The sequence below is a fragment of the Pogoniulus pusillus genome, chromosome 1, assembly GCF_015220805.1.
Source record: "Pogoniulus pusillus isolate bPogPus1 chromosome 1, bPogPus1.pri, whole genome shotgun sequence".
NCBI classification, from domain to species: Eukaryota; Metazoa; Chordata; class Aves; order Piciformes; family Lybiidae; genus Pogoniulus; species Pogoniulus pusillus.
In genome coordinates, this window is record NC_087264.1 from 39328271 (window position 1) to 39343035 (window position 14765).

The window sequence follows — 14765 nt, forward strand, 5'->3', positions numbered from 1 at the left end:
CATGTGTTTCCCTTTATTAAGGGAATAACAGGTTACTGATTACTTTCCTTCTGGGTTTAATGTAGCGGTTAATGTCTACTTTGTTCTTGTGTCATGTCACAGGCAAGGAAGGAATAATATGCAAGTGGGTGGCCCTTTGCTAAGAAACTCCCCTGCTGCTTTGAGCTGTGTACTCTAAGACGTGCTGAAAAGCAGATCAAGAGAGAGGGTTAGAATAGCAGGACTCACAAGTTATGGCCTGAGTCAGACTAGACCCTGGCTAGAAACCTGGCTTTCCTTCTCTATCAAAGCACGACACAGTATGAAGCGGTTGGTGGTAGATTTGTTCTTGTCTGATTATATGTCTCTGTATAAGGAACTATACTGTAGCTTTATATACCTTGGTTCAATAAGAAAGCTTACAATATATTTATACTTCAGCTGCAAGAGATTTACTCCCTGGCATAAATATTCTGGAGAGTGTGACACTGAACATTTTAACTGTATCTTGGTTTGAAAAAGAGTGAGTTCATTTAATTAGCAGCTTTCTTCCTTTCATAGGCTAACTTTTTATAACACAGTTAATGTGTAATTAATTTATGAATTCTTAACATTCTCAGCTAAAAAATTAATCCTTAGCATATCTTTAATAGGTATGATAGTCAAATAGAATAGGCTTCATGGCTCTAAAATTGGCTGTGGCTCTGAAGATTATTTAGCTTTGTATTTTGCACCCTTATATTGGCAGCCAGTACAAATTAAATTAAATATTGGTATTTACTCACAGTGTCTAAGGAATTATGAATTTGTGTCTTTACTATGCATAGTCCTCTCTCAGAGAGGTCAACTTCTAACATTTACATATGTAAGGATCTTTACAGAAGTCTGTGTAATTAATTTTAAGTACCCTATTCACAATGAACCATTGTATGCCACATGTATATCTCAAATATCAGATGTATAACAAAGTAATCCTTATAACTTGGCAGATCATAATCTATTTCTTCTGTATTCAATGATCTTATGATACCAGCATGCCCAAGCCATACAAACTGTGTACTTAGGTATACATTAAATTGGTAACTATTTCATACCATATGGGTGAACTAATGTAACAGTAAAGTAAGGGAAAATATGAAATTTTAATTCTCTGGTGGCTGTATTCCCTCTCTTACATGTAGTGAGGGAGGTCTGCGATGGGAGCAAGATGGTGCAACCGTTCAATAGTTATGGTGGACCACAGGATTGAGGCAAGCAGTTTGAGGAATTTGCAGAGACAACACAAAAAAGTTGAAGCATTAAAGCCTCTCACTTCACCCAGCCTTTGATGTAGTAAAATAAACCTGAAAAGGATCATTTTCAAGCAGGATTATTTGCAGGAAAAGACAACAGTATCTACTGGGAGCTAATATTAGAGTCCAAGCATGCTTCAATCACAACCTTTAAGCAAGATTAGAGATCAGACTCAAGGTAAGCAGTATAGCAGTAAGTGTCCTAGCATGTATGACTTAAACCTTTCTAAATGGCATGTTACAGCCCATCATTTGGGCCACCATGTGCTACTGAAGAAACTCAAGATGGCTCCATTTAGAGCTGGTCTCTATCCATAAAGTGTAGACAGAAGTAGATTGCTATGTCAAGATGTTGCATTTCCCCCAGTTCAAGGAATGTGCTCTCTGTATTATTGCTATATAAACTTAAGGTTTTCATGTCCTCTCTCTCTCTCTCTCTGGTTCTCACCAGGACTGAGATATAGTATTTAATTCTCAATAAAATAATGTGGAACATAACAATGAAGCAATGATCAGAAATTATTCTACTTTTCACTTTTAGTTGTTGGGCTTGCTGTAGAACAAAGGCCATGGATTGCAAAGCAACTAACAGATATTTCACTAATGAAGTCAAGGGCAAACTGGTATCAGTAAGATACCACTTGGTGTGTTGCAGTAAAATCTTATTTCTGTGTAGTGGGAAACTCTGGGGGAAATTCTGGTTTCTAAATCTTCTTCTCTTGGGTTCAAATAACCAATTTTTATGCCAAGGTCCACAAAATTGAATAAGCTGTGGGGTGGTCCAGGATTCTGGCTTCTTAGCATCCAATAAATGATCCAAGCACCAAAGACCACAAGACAGATGAACATACACCAAAAAGGGAGTTCCATCCACCCAGGGAAAAGATCAGGCCTAACAAAGAGGTAATGCCAATGCCCCTGTGTAGAGTGTTCCACTTTACTTAGAAAAGAATTGAAAATGTGCTAGAACAGAGAGAAGGAATGTGAGAGGCATGACAGTTGAGCCTTGCCCTTAGAATAGTTGCACAGGATGAAGAAGTCCTGAGGTTTTTTTTCTCCTTTAAGTGTTTCCACAGTTTACCCAAATGATACTGTTCATTGAAGAACAGAATCTCTTCTTTTCTACTTAAACTCCCTAATCTTGAGAAGCACCTGTGAAAATGTACAAACAGTATACATTTACCTATGGAGACAAAATTCAAAGGCCAGCACCTACGTGAAGCTTTTTTGTCTCTGACACACAGCTTGTAGTGAACTAGACTAGGAAAAACTACCAGAGAGAAAAGTAGCACTTGTGTCACCGTCCCCTCTTCAATGTCAACAGCAACAAAAAGAAATGTGTATCGATGCCTTGGCTATTCAATACATCGTTCAGTATGCTAATGCAACTCCTTCTTTTGTGAGTGAAACTGAAACATGCATTTGTGAACTTTGCATCAACCCTGACTAGCATTGTAAATCACACTCTCCTGTGTACTGGACTCTACCTTACAGAGGATGCAAGCAGGATATATCTACCTTGTGGGCCACCACAAAGCTCAGCTTACCACTACTGTTTTTCACTGATAGCAAAAAGATACTTCTAAGCATGACATAAACAGCAATCTAGACATGCACAGGGTTTTCTTTACAGCTAAAATTTAAATCTCTATAGGTATTGGTTGCCTTATGGCTTTAAGACAGAAACCTTGAGGATTGTCCCCTTTGGTGTAGATACTTAAGCCAGCCACGAGTGGCTAGTTCTTTCCATGGCTACAGAGTTTAGTTTCTCAGCAGATGCATATTAAAATATTTTCACTTAAGTCCATATTCTGTTCTCATTTTCATTAGTTGCTCTCCATAACTGATTGCAATAGTGCATGAAAGCCACAGAACTACCAAGCTTAGTGTGTTGAGTACAGCTGATATATGCCTGAGATCTTTACCCTTGTAACTACTATTATTGCCCTAACTAAAGTCTTGGACTCCATAGGTTAGTCACTCTCTCACTTCACTCTGCCTTCTTTGGGAGAAGTACACCAATCCCAGAGAACGTTTTTGCTGCTTCTTTTTGACTCCATCTGTGTTGAGAATTTTTTTGTAAAAAATAAGGTCAAAAACTACCCTTGCTGAGACAGCTTACTTCTCTCTAATGTGGCTGTACTGGTTAACATGCAGAGGAGCAAATCATATTTTAGAATATTTTTAAAACACAGAGGAGACTTAAAGAACTGTTTAAAAAACTAGTCTTGGTTTGGTGCCAGCTACAGATGCCATGCTGATTACAGAAGATTACATAAATTCCCAAAGCCCTATTACTCCCTCACTAACACCTATAAAATACAGAAGAATTCCCCTGGAATCACTGGAGTTCATAGGCATACTAGACATCTTCTGGAGAAGAATATGGTCCTTCTAGTCAGCAAGATACCAGTCTTTTCAGTGAGTCCATTTATCTCTGCCTATCTACCAATACAACAAAAAAAAATGCCTTAGAAAACATGCAGGGTATGATCTGTCTGTGTAAATGTTTCAGTCTCCACTGATTTCAACTGATTTCTACCAAGCTGCAGAGATTTATGTGTTAGCTGAATTACGAAGTGAATATGTAGGGAAAAAATCCAACTCTTCAGCATCTTTGTTGTAGCACATTCCTGAGGTTTTTATAGAGCCTGTATTGCTAAATGAAACAAAGGAAGACTAAAGCAGGACAAAACAAAGTTTCAAGCCTCTCTGTAACAAGGGTTTGGAATTAAGTGTAAGATGCTTGAAGAAAAGCCTTGCATGTATGGAAGGAGTTTGCTATACAGTTGCATATCCTATTAGAGACTTTTTGAGGGCACATGCATACTACTGGAGACCACCTACCTACTACAAATCAAATAATTTCTTCTTTCAGCCTCTTTAGCCATTTGCCCCATTCCATAGCAGAGTTCCACAGCTTAAATATGCACCGTAAGAAAAAGGCATTGCTTTTGAGCCTTTTAATCTGAGTGATTTCATTGGATGACTCTCAAATATTTTTGAAGAATATGAAATAAGTTTTCACTCTCATTCTCCACATCATCTCTAAAAGTATAAGCATCTTCTATATCCCAACTATATCTTTTCCATACTGATCAGACTGTTTTTTCTTAATCTGAATGCCATTTCACATCACTGCTCATCCTTGTGGAATTTATTTTCTCTGTCTACTGTTAATCTCCTTTGTGGTGGCATGCAGGACCAAGATGCAGTATCCAACATGAAAGTATACCATTAATTGATACATGATAGCCCTTACTACTTATCATGTTTTGGTTGGGTGGGTGGGTTTGGGTTTGTGGGGGTTTTTTGTTTGTTTGGTTATTGATGGTGGTGGTTGGCTGTGGCTGAAGTATTTTTCTTTCTTTCCTACAGTATGGATCATATACTAGTGATGATTCTGAAAGATTCATAGGAGGACTGTGATATCAGGCAGACAGCTCCAGGAAAAGCACTACCCAGATCTTCATGTGAAAACTGGTGAGAGATTGGTATATTCCATGATTCTTTTTGCATTATAGTAACAGTAATAAACACAGTTAGAACTTTCTGACAAGACAAGTTCCCACACACTGCCATCAAAGAGCTCCATAGACAACCAGTGACCATGAACTTACTATTGGAAACCCAACTGGAAAGAATAATGCATAGTCACTTTTTTTCCAAAAAAAAAGTTGGGACAATCCTATGTCCTTCCAATGTGAAACAGTCTTGATACCTTCACTGCAGTCCCAGGCTCTCAAATAAGATGAGTTCTTACTCCACAAAAGAATCGTGCATGTCTTGAACAATACAAAGTGGAGAATAAAAACAAATTTGTTCCTTAGAAATTGCCTAGTGAAGCAGTTGTTTCATGCTGCCTGTTGAACATTTGGGTAGACTGATTCAAATGTTAAAGCTGTGTTCAAACCAGAAAAAATAAAAATAATAAGCTGTCAGAATAATTACTAAGAACATACAAGGATTATACAAAGTAAACTGCAGCCTGCAAAAAGAGAATTGCATGTTAGCTAATTGTTAATTTTAGCAATTGCAATGGCTAATTACTGTGGCACACATTGACTATTAGCATGATGCCCCAGCACCTGCTTTCTGCAATGAACAGATTTCTTCATTGCTCGTGCAGGAGCAAAATGTGTAATTATTGGCCATCATTGGGGCGATTTTTCAGTGATTCTTTTGTGTGATGTGAATGACGCATAATGACATATTTTATTAGAGGGCAAATAGCTGTTTGTTAATGGAAATGATTTGAAATCCAAGAAACTAGGAGCTAGGAGCATGTTTTCAGTATCAGCATGAATTCAAATGTATTTTCTTTTAACTCTTTATAAAAGAAGCATAGAAATCAAATCTAAACTTAGTATAATATATTTAATGATATGTGCAAACACAGCATTGATTAATTGCCTCAAATGTTTTCAATGCTACACCATTTCATTTGTTACAGCAGTCTGCTAAATTTATGCATTTCTTATTTAAACTCTTCTTTCCTGGGTATATAGTGCTAGCAAGATTATGTGGCTTGTTCCTCATTTACTGAGGGGAAAAAAAAAAATCATCTTTGTAACTTAAGCAACAATTACGGGCTTTATGAGGCACATTTTCATTGCACACATTGTAGAACACAGTGCACTGGCATTATTATTCCTGAAAGTACATGCTTGAATGTCTCTATCAAGACCCAAATGTCAGCTACTGAATAGATTATGCATACTTAACCAAAACAGAATATAGATACATAAAATCTCAGCAACAGAATACCCAATTTCTGAGAAAAGATTTTTATTAGATAATCTGCATGATACTTTTGAAGAACAATGCAAATGAAAAAATCACATATGAACCTTAGACTGCAGTGGTGTTTAAAATAGTAAATTGCTTTGTCATTTTTTAAAAGAGAGTTTATGGTGGAATAAGAAAGCTGGCCTCATTTTGCTTTTATTTAAGTATGTTCAAAGCTGGGTGGGGGGGAAGGGTTACTGGGGGAGAGTTTTCTGAATTCCATTGATGTAAACCTAGGCTAGATGGAAAACAATGAAATTACTTTAGACATCCAAGGAAAGTAGAAGCCTTGTGAACCTCTGTGGAACTTTTAAGAGTAAGTAGGAAATCTAAACCTCTTATGGACTCTTCAGATAAGCCAAAAATTTAACGCTCCCTTACAAGTGTAGAAACAAGAGAGTTTTGGCATGACTCTGATTTCATTCCATTTTGACAGCGATCCAGCGGTGAAGTTTGCTTGAATTTGACCCAATTTTCAAACACACTAGTTAGATGAAATTTAGACCTACTTGGATGCATATGAAATGACTGGATGACATAAACTCAATTTAAAAACATATTTAGATAAATGAAACTCTCACACAGTAGGCGCAATAGAAAGATACAGCAAAAGATCCTATCTTTCGCATTTCTTCTGCAGTCACACATGAAACCTGCATCACATATTGAAAAGCACAGCTTCAAAGGCCACCATAAGGAAAATTCATCCAATTCTACATACATTGCAAATCTGGCCCATCCCATACACGAGTCTCAGTTATTTACAAACTTGAGGAAGAAACTATGAATGGGCACTTCCTCTTCCCACCCAGGGCCTATAGCTTCTCTGCTGTTGCAAGATGTAGATAAGTTTGGTATTCAGGTTCACTGTTTGACCCATTAAACTGGTATTGAGGTATAATTTGTGTGTTTTCCCAGTACGGTTGCACATAGAATGGGGTTCATTTCCACAAGTTTGAATAAATTTATCCAGTTCAGTGAACCTGTTGTTAAGCTTAGCAAAACTCAGTAGGTGGCTTTAAAGTCCTGTAATTAGCCCATTACATAAAATCTGTACTTTAGATTTTTGCACATTGGTTAATAAGTACAACGTGCTTCGTATATATAAATAACATTACATTAAATGATGCAATATAAAGGAATTAAAGGCCAAAGCAGTTAAATAAAATACTTGAAGGAGATCTCAAATTAGCATGCTTAATTCCAACTCACTGAACAGGAAAAAGGCTTTAGCCTTACTGTACCAGTTCCATACAATGTGCAGAATAGCAGATATTTAGTCTCCATTTTACATAAGGTCACTGTCATCCCTGACCTCTGCATGACTTTGGAAAAAAAATGTAATTAGCTGGTTTCTTTTAAAATCTAATCATTACAATGTCTAAATATAGTGATGAACTGCCAAGACAGCACTTCCCTCAACAATTTTTCATAGTTTGTACATAGCTAATTAATTCTTGATCCTTAATTTTTGCTTTCCAAATGAAAAATGTGAGGAAAATGAAGTCTACAGCTAATTAACCCGTGCAATGCTTACTGTTTCATAGTAAAAACACTTAACTTAAAGTTCAAGCTATTTAATAGCAGTAAAACACAGCTTTGAATCCTATTGCAGTAAGTCAAAGCCTTGCCTCAATCTGGCAGATCATTATATTCCTTATTTTATTTTTTTTTAATTGCATAATCAAAATCCCAAATTTCAGTATTTCCTCAAAACTATTGTTGAATTCCATTATGTGACTTAAAATATTGAAAGGTAATGTTACATACAGAATCATTACCTTTTTTTCCCTATTTATATATCATGGGCACTACGCACTTATAGCCTTCAGAGATTCACAGTTATTAGTGCATGAAGAAATATATTTGCAAAGTTTTGTATAGATGCATATATGCATCCATACATCTACTGATATATATATGCACACACACACACACACACACATATGTGTATATATATGGGGAAAATAAATAGTATTTTCAAGTTCTATGAAATACTTGTTCTTAGTGCTTCAGCCAAAGAAAGTTTGCTCAGATCTGATCCCATCAGAAACTCAATAGTCCTGCACAGCTTGCCAAAATTCATAAATACTCTGATTCTAGTGGAGGAACCTGTCCTTATTTATGTGTGTATATTGAATTACTACTAAATCAATGGTTTCTCTTGATCTCAACCTGAAGCCAGTTCTCACTCAAAGCCAAGATCTCATTGATTTGTATTTTTAAGATTCATCAGAAAATTCACAGGAAAAGCTTGGGTAAATATCTTGATGGTGGTCCATAAAAAGGAGAAAGAAGACTGAAAGCAACAAATTTCACATATCTTATTATGCTTATTGTGATGTGGCAAATAAAACTACCCCAGTTTCCACTTGTGTTCCATTTATCTTTTACCATTTCATACCATCATCTTTGAGTGTCTGTGACTTTATTTTATTTATTGTAACTGCCCCCTATACTGCTCTATAGTTGCTACTAAATTTTTCATTATGCCAGCAGTCTTAGTCTAAAACTAATATGATTGCTTCTTTATACATCTCTATGTTGTATCCTTTTTTCTCATATATTCATTGACATTGGGAAGATTTTTGTCATTTGGCCTTGTTGCTAATTCCATTCCCAGTCATATACAGTATCACAGTATCACAGTATCATCAGGGTTAGAAGAGACCTCACAGATCATCAAGTCCAACCCTTTACCACAGATCTCAAGGCTAGACCATGGCACCAAGTGCCACATACATTACTTGCTGGTTTCATAGAACTTACACCATAAATCTGATTCGACCTCTACTATAAACAATTATACTTCTCATAGAAATGTCTGGACTACGCTTGCAGGTAACAGAAATGTTGATTAAAATATTACATACAGTATTAATACATCAGAAAGTAAGACTAAGAGGTGGAATGTCTTGGATTGATCAACTATTCTGTAATTTGTGCAAAATTAATCAATTCAACAGATCAGTGATTAAAAATAATTATTTTTAAAAAATATTTTTTTAAAAAGAGACAAGAAGAAACTTCAGGAAGAAAAGAAATCAGTAGAAGACACAAGACAAACCAGATAGATCCTTCTTATTTTGTTTCATCCTGATATATTCCCAAACCTCTATCCTGTTTTGTAAAACACATGTTCTTTGGTTACCTCTGAAGGCCAGAGTAATGGTCTGTTACATTATTTTCCAACACCTGTTTGGATTTTTTCCTTCCTGACAAATTTTAATCAAATCTGTTAAGTGCACCATCAATTACACTTCTTTACACTATGGATCTGCTGAAGTGAAAGAGATAAGAGATGATAGTATTTGGGCTGGTTTTGTGACTAGAATATTTGATTCAGTCTTTTAATTGACCATGTGCATGAAGTCTACCTGCTGGAAAAGTTACACTTGAGGATGAATCTGCAAGAACGCTGAAGGACTGATGGGAGGCAGTTATGGAAAGCAGCTGTGAAGCTGCCCTTTTCGCTCTTTAAACACCTCATAAACATCTAGCAGGAACTTAATGAACCAATGAACACTGTCTTTCCTACTGCCATAACTTTCTATTTTATAAGAAGCAGAAGTCACTAAATGAGTTGAAACACCAAACCATATAATTTCTCTACATATGAAAACATTACTAGATGGAAGGGGAGGAAAACTATTTCTACTTGCTGAATCATTGTGCAAACACACATCTCATGCTTGACTGTATTTATCCCTGCATATTCTTGAGGGAAAGAAAATAATTTAATTTACAAGACTGGTATTTTTTTATCGTAACTGAAGAGAGTTTTTTTTTCCTCAGCAAATAAATTGACCTCAGCAGAGAATTTAACTCTCTCTTTCTAGAAATGAGTAAGCCTATACAAATAGATTACTAGTTGCCTAAAATGAGAACTCAGAATATATACATGACAATAAATTTTGTTTTAATTGGTGAGAAATGTGTGTTTACTTTCAAAATTAGGTGCCCATCTTTTGGTTGCATATATATTGGTAAATATCACATTATCAGGCTGTTAGTTGACTTTGCTTTGTTTCTGAGGTTCTTGTGTCATGGAAGCTTATCAGTGGTACCTACAAAGCAGTAAAAGAATTTTAATTTTTGTTTGGTTTTGCATGACAAAATTTATTGTATCTGGAATCGTCTACCAAATTCAAGGAATTTGTCTGACTATTGTTTAGATTATTTAGGGTTATTTAACTAACAGAATTAGCCATTGAAACACAAGAATGTGTACATAATACTGTCATAAGGGTAGCTAAGGCCGAGAAGGAAGAAGTTGTGTTTCCTTCACTTAGACTTTTTGGCTGAGCAGTACTAGTGATGGCTTGCTTTAGCTAAACTGTTAGTGTTTCCTAGATACTTAGATGTGAAAATATGTGTTTTTAACAATCCTTGACTACTTTCCCTTATCTATCACGTTTACAAGCACAACCGAGAAAAGACACTGAAGAACTGCCTTGATTTCTGTTGCTTTACAAATCGTGCTTTCCTCAAGCTGACAGAAACAAGTCCATTACAAACTTCCTCTTCAAACTGGAGCTTTAACAATATATATGGAAAACATGTTACCTGGGAACATTTTGTGTCAAAGCCACACAGAAGACACATTTTTTTCTTACAGCTCTTATTATGAAGGCACTAGTCACAACTGGATAATGAAAGCTCCTCAGCAGCTGGCATAGACAAAAGTAAAATACAGAAGATATGCTATATGCATTTATGTGCTGAGTGTGATAATCATTGCTTGATCTTTTGAATTTATATTTTTCAATTGTAGATGTTTTAAGCTAGGGAGTTTTTAATAAATTATTCTACTGTCTCCTCTATCTTCTTCTGCAAATATGAGATTTTTTAATAGAGTGAATCTCTTGCATACCTTGAAAAATTGAACAGCATATAGCTCACAGCAATTAACTCATTTGACTTCATCTAATAACCTGTGGTGGTTGAAACTAGATGCCAGCCCCATTGGGGTGGATAGAATTTCTGTTTAATTTAATTAAATCTCTGGGAGGCACAGAGTTTTCTGGTGAAAAGCAACCATCTTCAGAGAATATACTTCAGCAAAGAATCTAGGCAAAGATTTTTCTAGGTGTTCACACAATGTGAGAACTGCAGACTTGTAGGAGACTAAAGTGACCACCCTACAACTCAAATGAGGACACACTGACACTACAACAAGAACAAAGTTTCCATTAGAAGGTGTGTTTCTGTGGCAGATCAGTTCCTTTCAATAGTACAAAGATGATCTGAACATTCATAGAAAACATGGTAGACAGAAAAGATGTCAAGCTGCCAAAAATACACGGCAAATATGACACTGCAGTATAATACATTATTGCTACCACTGATGTGGATGGAGCCTACACATCCATCAGCATATCAGCACATAAACTCGTGGAATCTGTTTCTAGTATCACTAAGTTACAAGGAAAAAAATTCTGTATATAGCATTAATAGCTGTATTTAAGCTGATTTATAAAATATTTCTATAAGACAATGAAGATCTAGAACTACAGTTTCATTCATTGGTAATTTCTGCATGTGTTCTACTCATTTTGCTAGCTGGTTGTTCATCTCCTATCAAAAAGATTCATTTAAAAGTTATATTAGAGGATAAAAGAGTATGATTCCTTAATACAGAATAAGATTAATTTTTATGGTCATTGACAATTTTTATTTTATAATATTTCCTTCTACAGGTATATGAGATGCAAATTGACTACTTTTTAGCTCAGGCCTGAAAGCGAACATCCCTGCAGACAAGATGCCTTAATGAAGTGGAAGGAGTTTTGGAAAACAAAACAACTGCAAGATCATCCCTAAACAAAATAGCAGGACACCATTATCAATTTTAACCTAATGTTGCATGTAATTAAAAAGGAACTACACTTATTATCAAAAGAAAAATCCCCAAACACTCTTAAAGCATAAAAATCGTGGATGCTGCTTGCCATACTGTAAGAACAGGAACAAGTTTGGTGAAAGGATCCTTATTTTCCGAGGCCATTCAGTTTTTATGGAGCAGATAAGAGAAGCCTTTCTTCAGATTGTGTCATTCCAGCACCGAAAAAAATCCTTTCAGAGACAGTCCTGCTAACTTGCAATTTAGAGAAGGGAGAATAGGTGCCTAAGAAGGAGTAAGAGTGCAGGAAGGCAAATCAAACTGCAGATGAAAGTTTTTAATCAAGTAAGAGGAAGTTATATACTCTCAATTAATTATCCAAGCTTTTTCTCTTGGTCAAAAGTTTAAGGAGTTATACTGGAAGATCCTTTATTCAGGGTATAAATTTCCAGCACTGCTCTACTGAAATGTGTGATGAAGCTTATTATTTTTTCTGAAACGAACTGTTCCTAGTATGTTCTAGCTGTCAGAACTTCCCATGCTTTCTCTGAAAGTGTTTTAATTTCATATTCACAAAACTTATTCCACTTTAGCAAGTGAAGCACAAAAATTTCAACCCACTTAAAACTCAATGCAGGAATCTGGAAGGCCCAAGAGAAAGAATTTTGCATCTCTTTTTTTCTGAGCACAAAACCTTTAAAATGTGTAAATAAAGCTCCAATTAAGTTTACCATTCTAGAGGATAATGAGAAGTGCCCATAAAATATGCTGCATTCTTAAAATGTTTTGATTTAGCAGGCTAAATTCTAAACACTGTAGTAGTTTCCAGAGTCAAACCTGATTGCACTTACGAGTCACATTCATAAAAAAATCACCCAAGAGAAAAAAAAAAAGGGGGAGGGAGGTGGGGGAGGAGAACTTGGGGGGGAAGACACCCAGCCCCCCCAGCCCTCACCACACACACCGCCCCCAAAACATAAAGCTCTAACTGGAAAGCTTCCATCATCTGAGCACTTGCTTCCTGGCATACATGAAATGATCAGTGGGGAAAGCAGGGTCAATCGAGACAGACTGAGAGTGAAATTAAAATAATAAAATGTCTAAACATTTAACTGCAAATAGGAAATCTTTATACCCACCCACACCCTATTCTGTAGCATAAAACTAAGGCAACAATTATTCATATACCTCCAAGTCATTTGCAGGATCCATACAAAAATCTCATTTAAAATAAGAAATTGCTATTTCTGCACATTTATTCTCCCCAAATGCTGGCTAATTGCTGCAATGGCCATTATAAAGAATAATTTTCGTTTAGTGGGGAAAAAAAAAAAAAAAAAGGAATGAAGAGAACATTTTCTGGTTTTGTTCTTCAGCAGAGGCTCTATTCAGCGATTCCTGAATGCACAGCGTTTCACTGCTACATTTATTATGCTGAGAGGTCAAGTATTACACAGCATCTTGTATTACGCTTTGCATGCTAAGTATTTCACTTCACAAATTGACCCTTCGGTGTACTTACTACATAATGCTCTAAAAACCCAGCTAAAACGCAGGACAATTAGCAATACTTTGGCTCCCGCTTAACAATGGGGACACCAATGTAGGTGATTGCATTTACAGTGTTGCTTTCTTCACAAAACATTTTTGACACATTAAAGGTACTTTGGAATTGTGCAGTACCAGTCGCCTCTCTAGTGAATGGCTTTTCCAGCATGTACCGAGAGAAACAGTTACTGTAGTTTAGGGCTTAATTGAAAAGAATTCAGGCACGGCCCTATGAAGCACCAATTAGAGGGATATTATATCATAAAAAGCTGTAATATCCATTTTCAGGCTTGTTCACTGGCCAATACAAAATAGGGCACGGCTTAAAAAGGGACGAAGCTGCAACTCCGAAGAGCGGAGGAAGAGGAAGAGGAAGGCGGCGGTGGCGCCGGCCCGCGAGAGGAGCAGCGGCAGGTGCGCCCGCCGCGCAGCCCGGCGCCGAGCGGGAGGTACAGAAGGCAGTGCCGGACTTTGGGCGAAGGAAGGGTCCTACCGAAGCAGCACCGCGGCGCCACAGCCGGACGGCGGCGCGCCGCTGGGGAAACCCCCGAGACCGGGAAAATGACACACACCCCCCCTCAAGTTATTGGGTTTTGTTGAGGTGCTTTTGTTGGTGGTTCGTTGTTTTTTTGGGTTTTTTTTGGGTTTTTTTGGTTTTTTTTGTTTTTTTGTTGTTGGGTTTTTTTGGGGGGGTTGCTTTGTTTTGGTTTGGGGTTTTTTTGTTGTTGGGTGTTTTGGGGTTTTTTTGGGTGGGTTTGTTTGTTTGTTTGTTGGTTGGTTGGTTGGTTGTTTTCTTTTTTTTTAACTACTATTATTTCTAGCTGTAATCACGGGAACAAACCGAACCCTCCATTAGCGCCAGCGGCTCAGCGCATTCCCGCGCCTCCGGCTCCCACCTCCCTCCCCCCCACCCGCCTGGCAATCCCGAGAGCGGCAATTTCTCTGGGTTCATTGTGAGCGGAAAACAAACATAAACTTATCGCCCCCATTTATTATTTTTTTTTTATTACTGGTGTCAAGCTGCTAATAAAGCGACATTAATGGATCAGCCCCGCGAAGTGTCTCTTCACCGCCTTTAAAGTATCTTTCGAGTGCCTCGGGGAAGCCGAGGTGGGCCCGCTCCCCGCCGCTACCACCGCCCCTGCGCGGGGCCGCCGCCGGCTGCGATCGCCTCCTGTCGCGTAGGGCAGCAGAGCGCCACGCACGTAGCGCTTCGCGTCCGCCCGCGCCCGGCCTCACTACCGCGCTTTAAAAGGCCCTTTCGCCCTGGTAGCTCCAAATTCGCTGTCCTCACTCGCCGCCCGTCGAAGTTTATT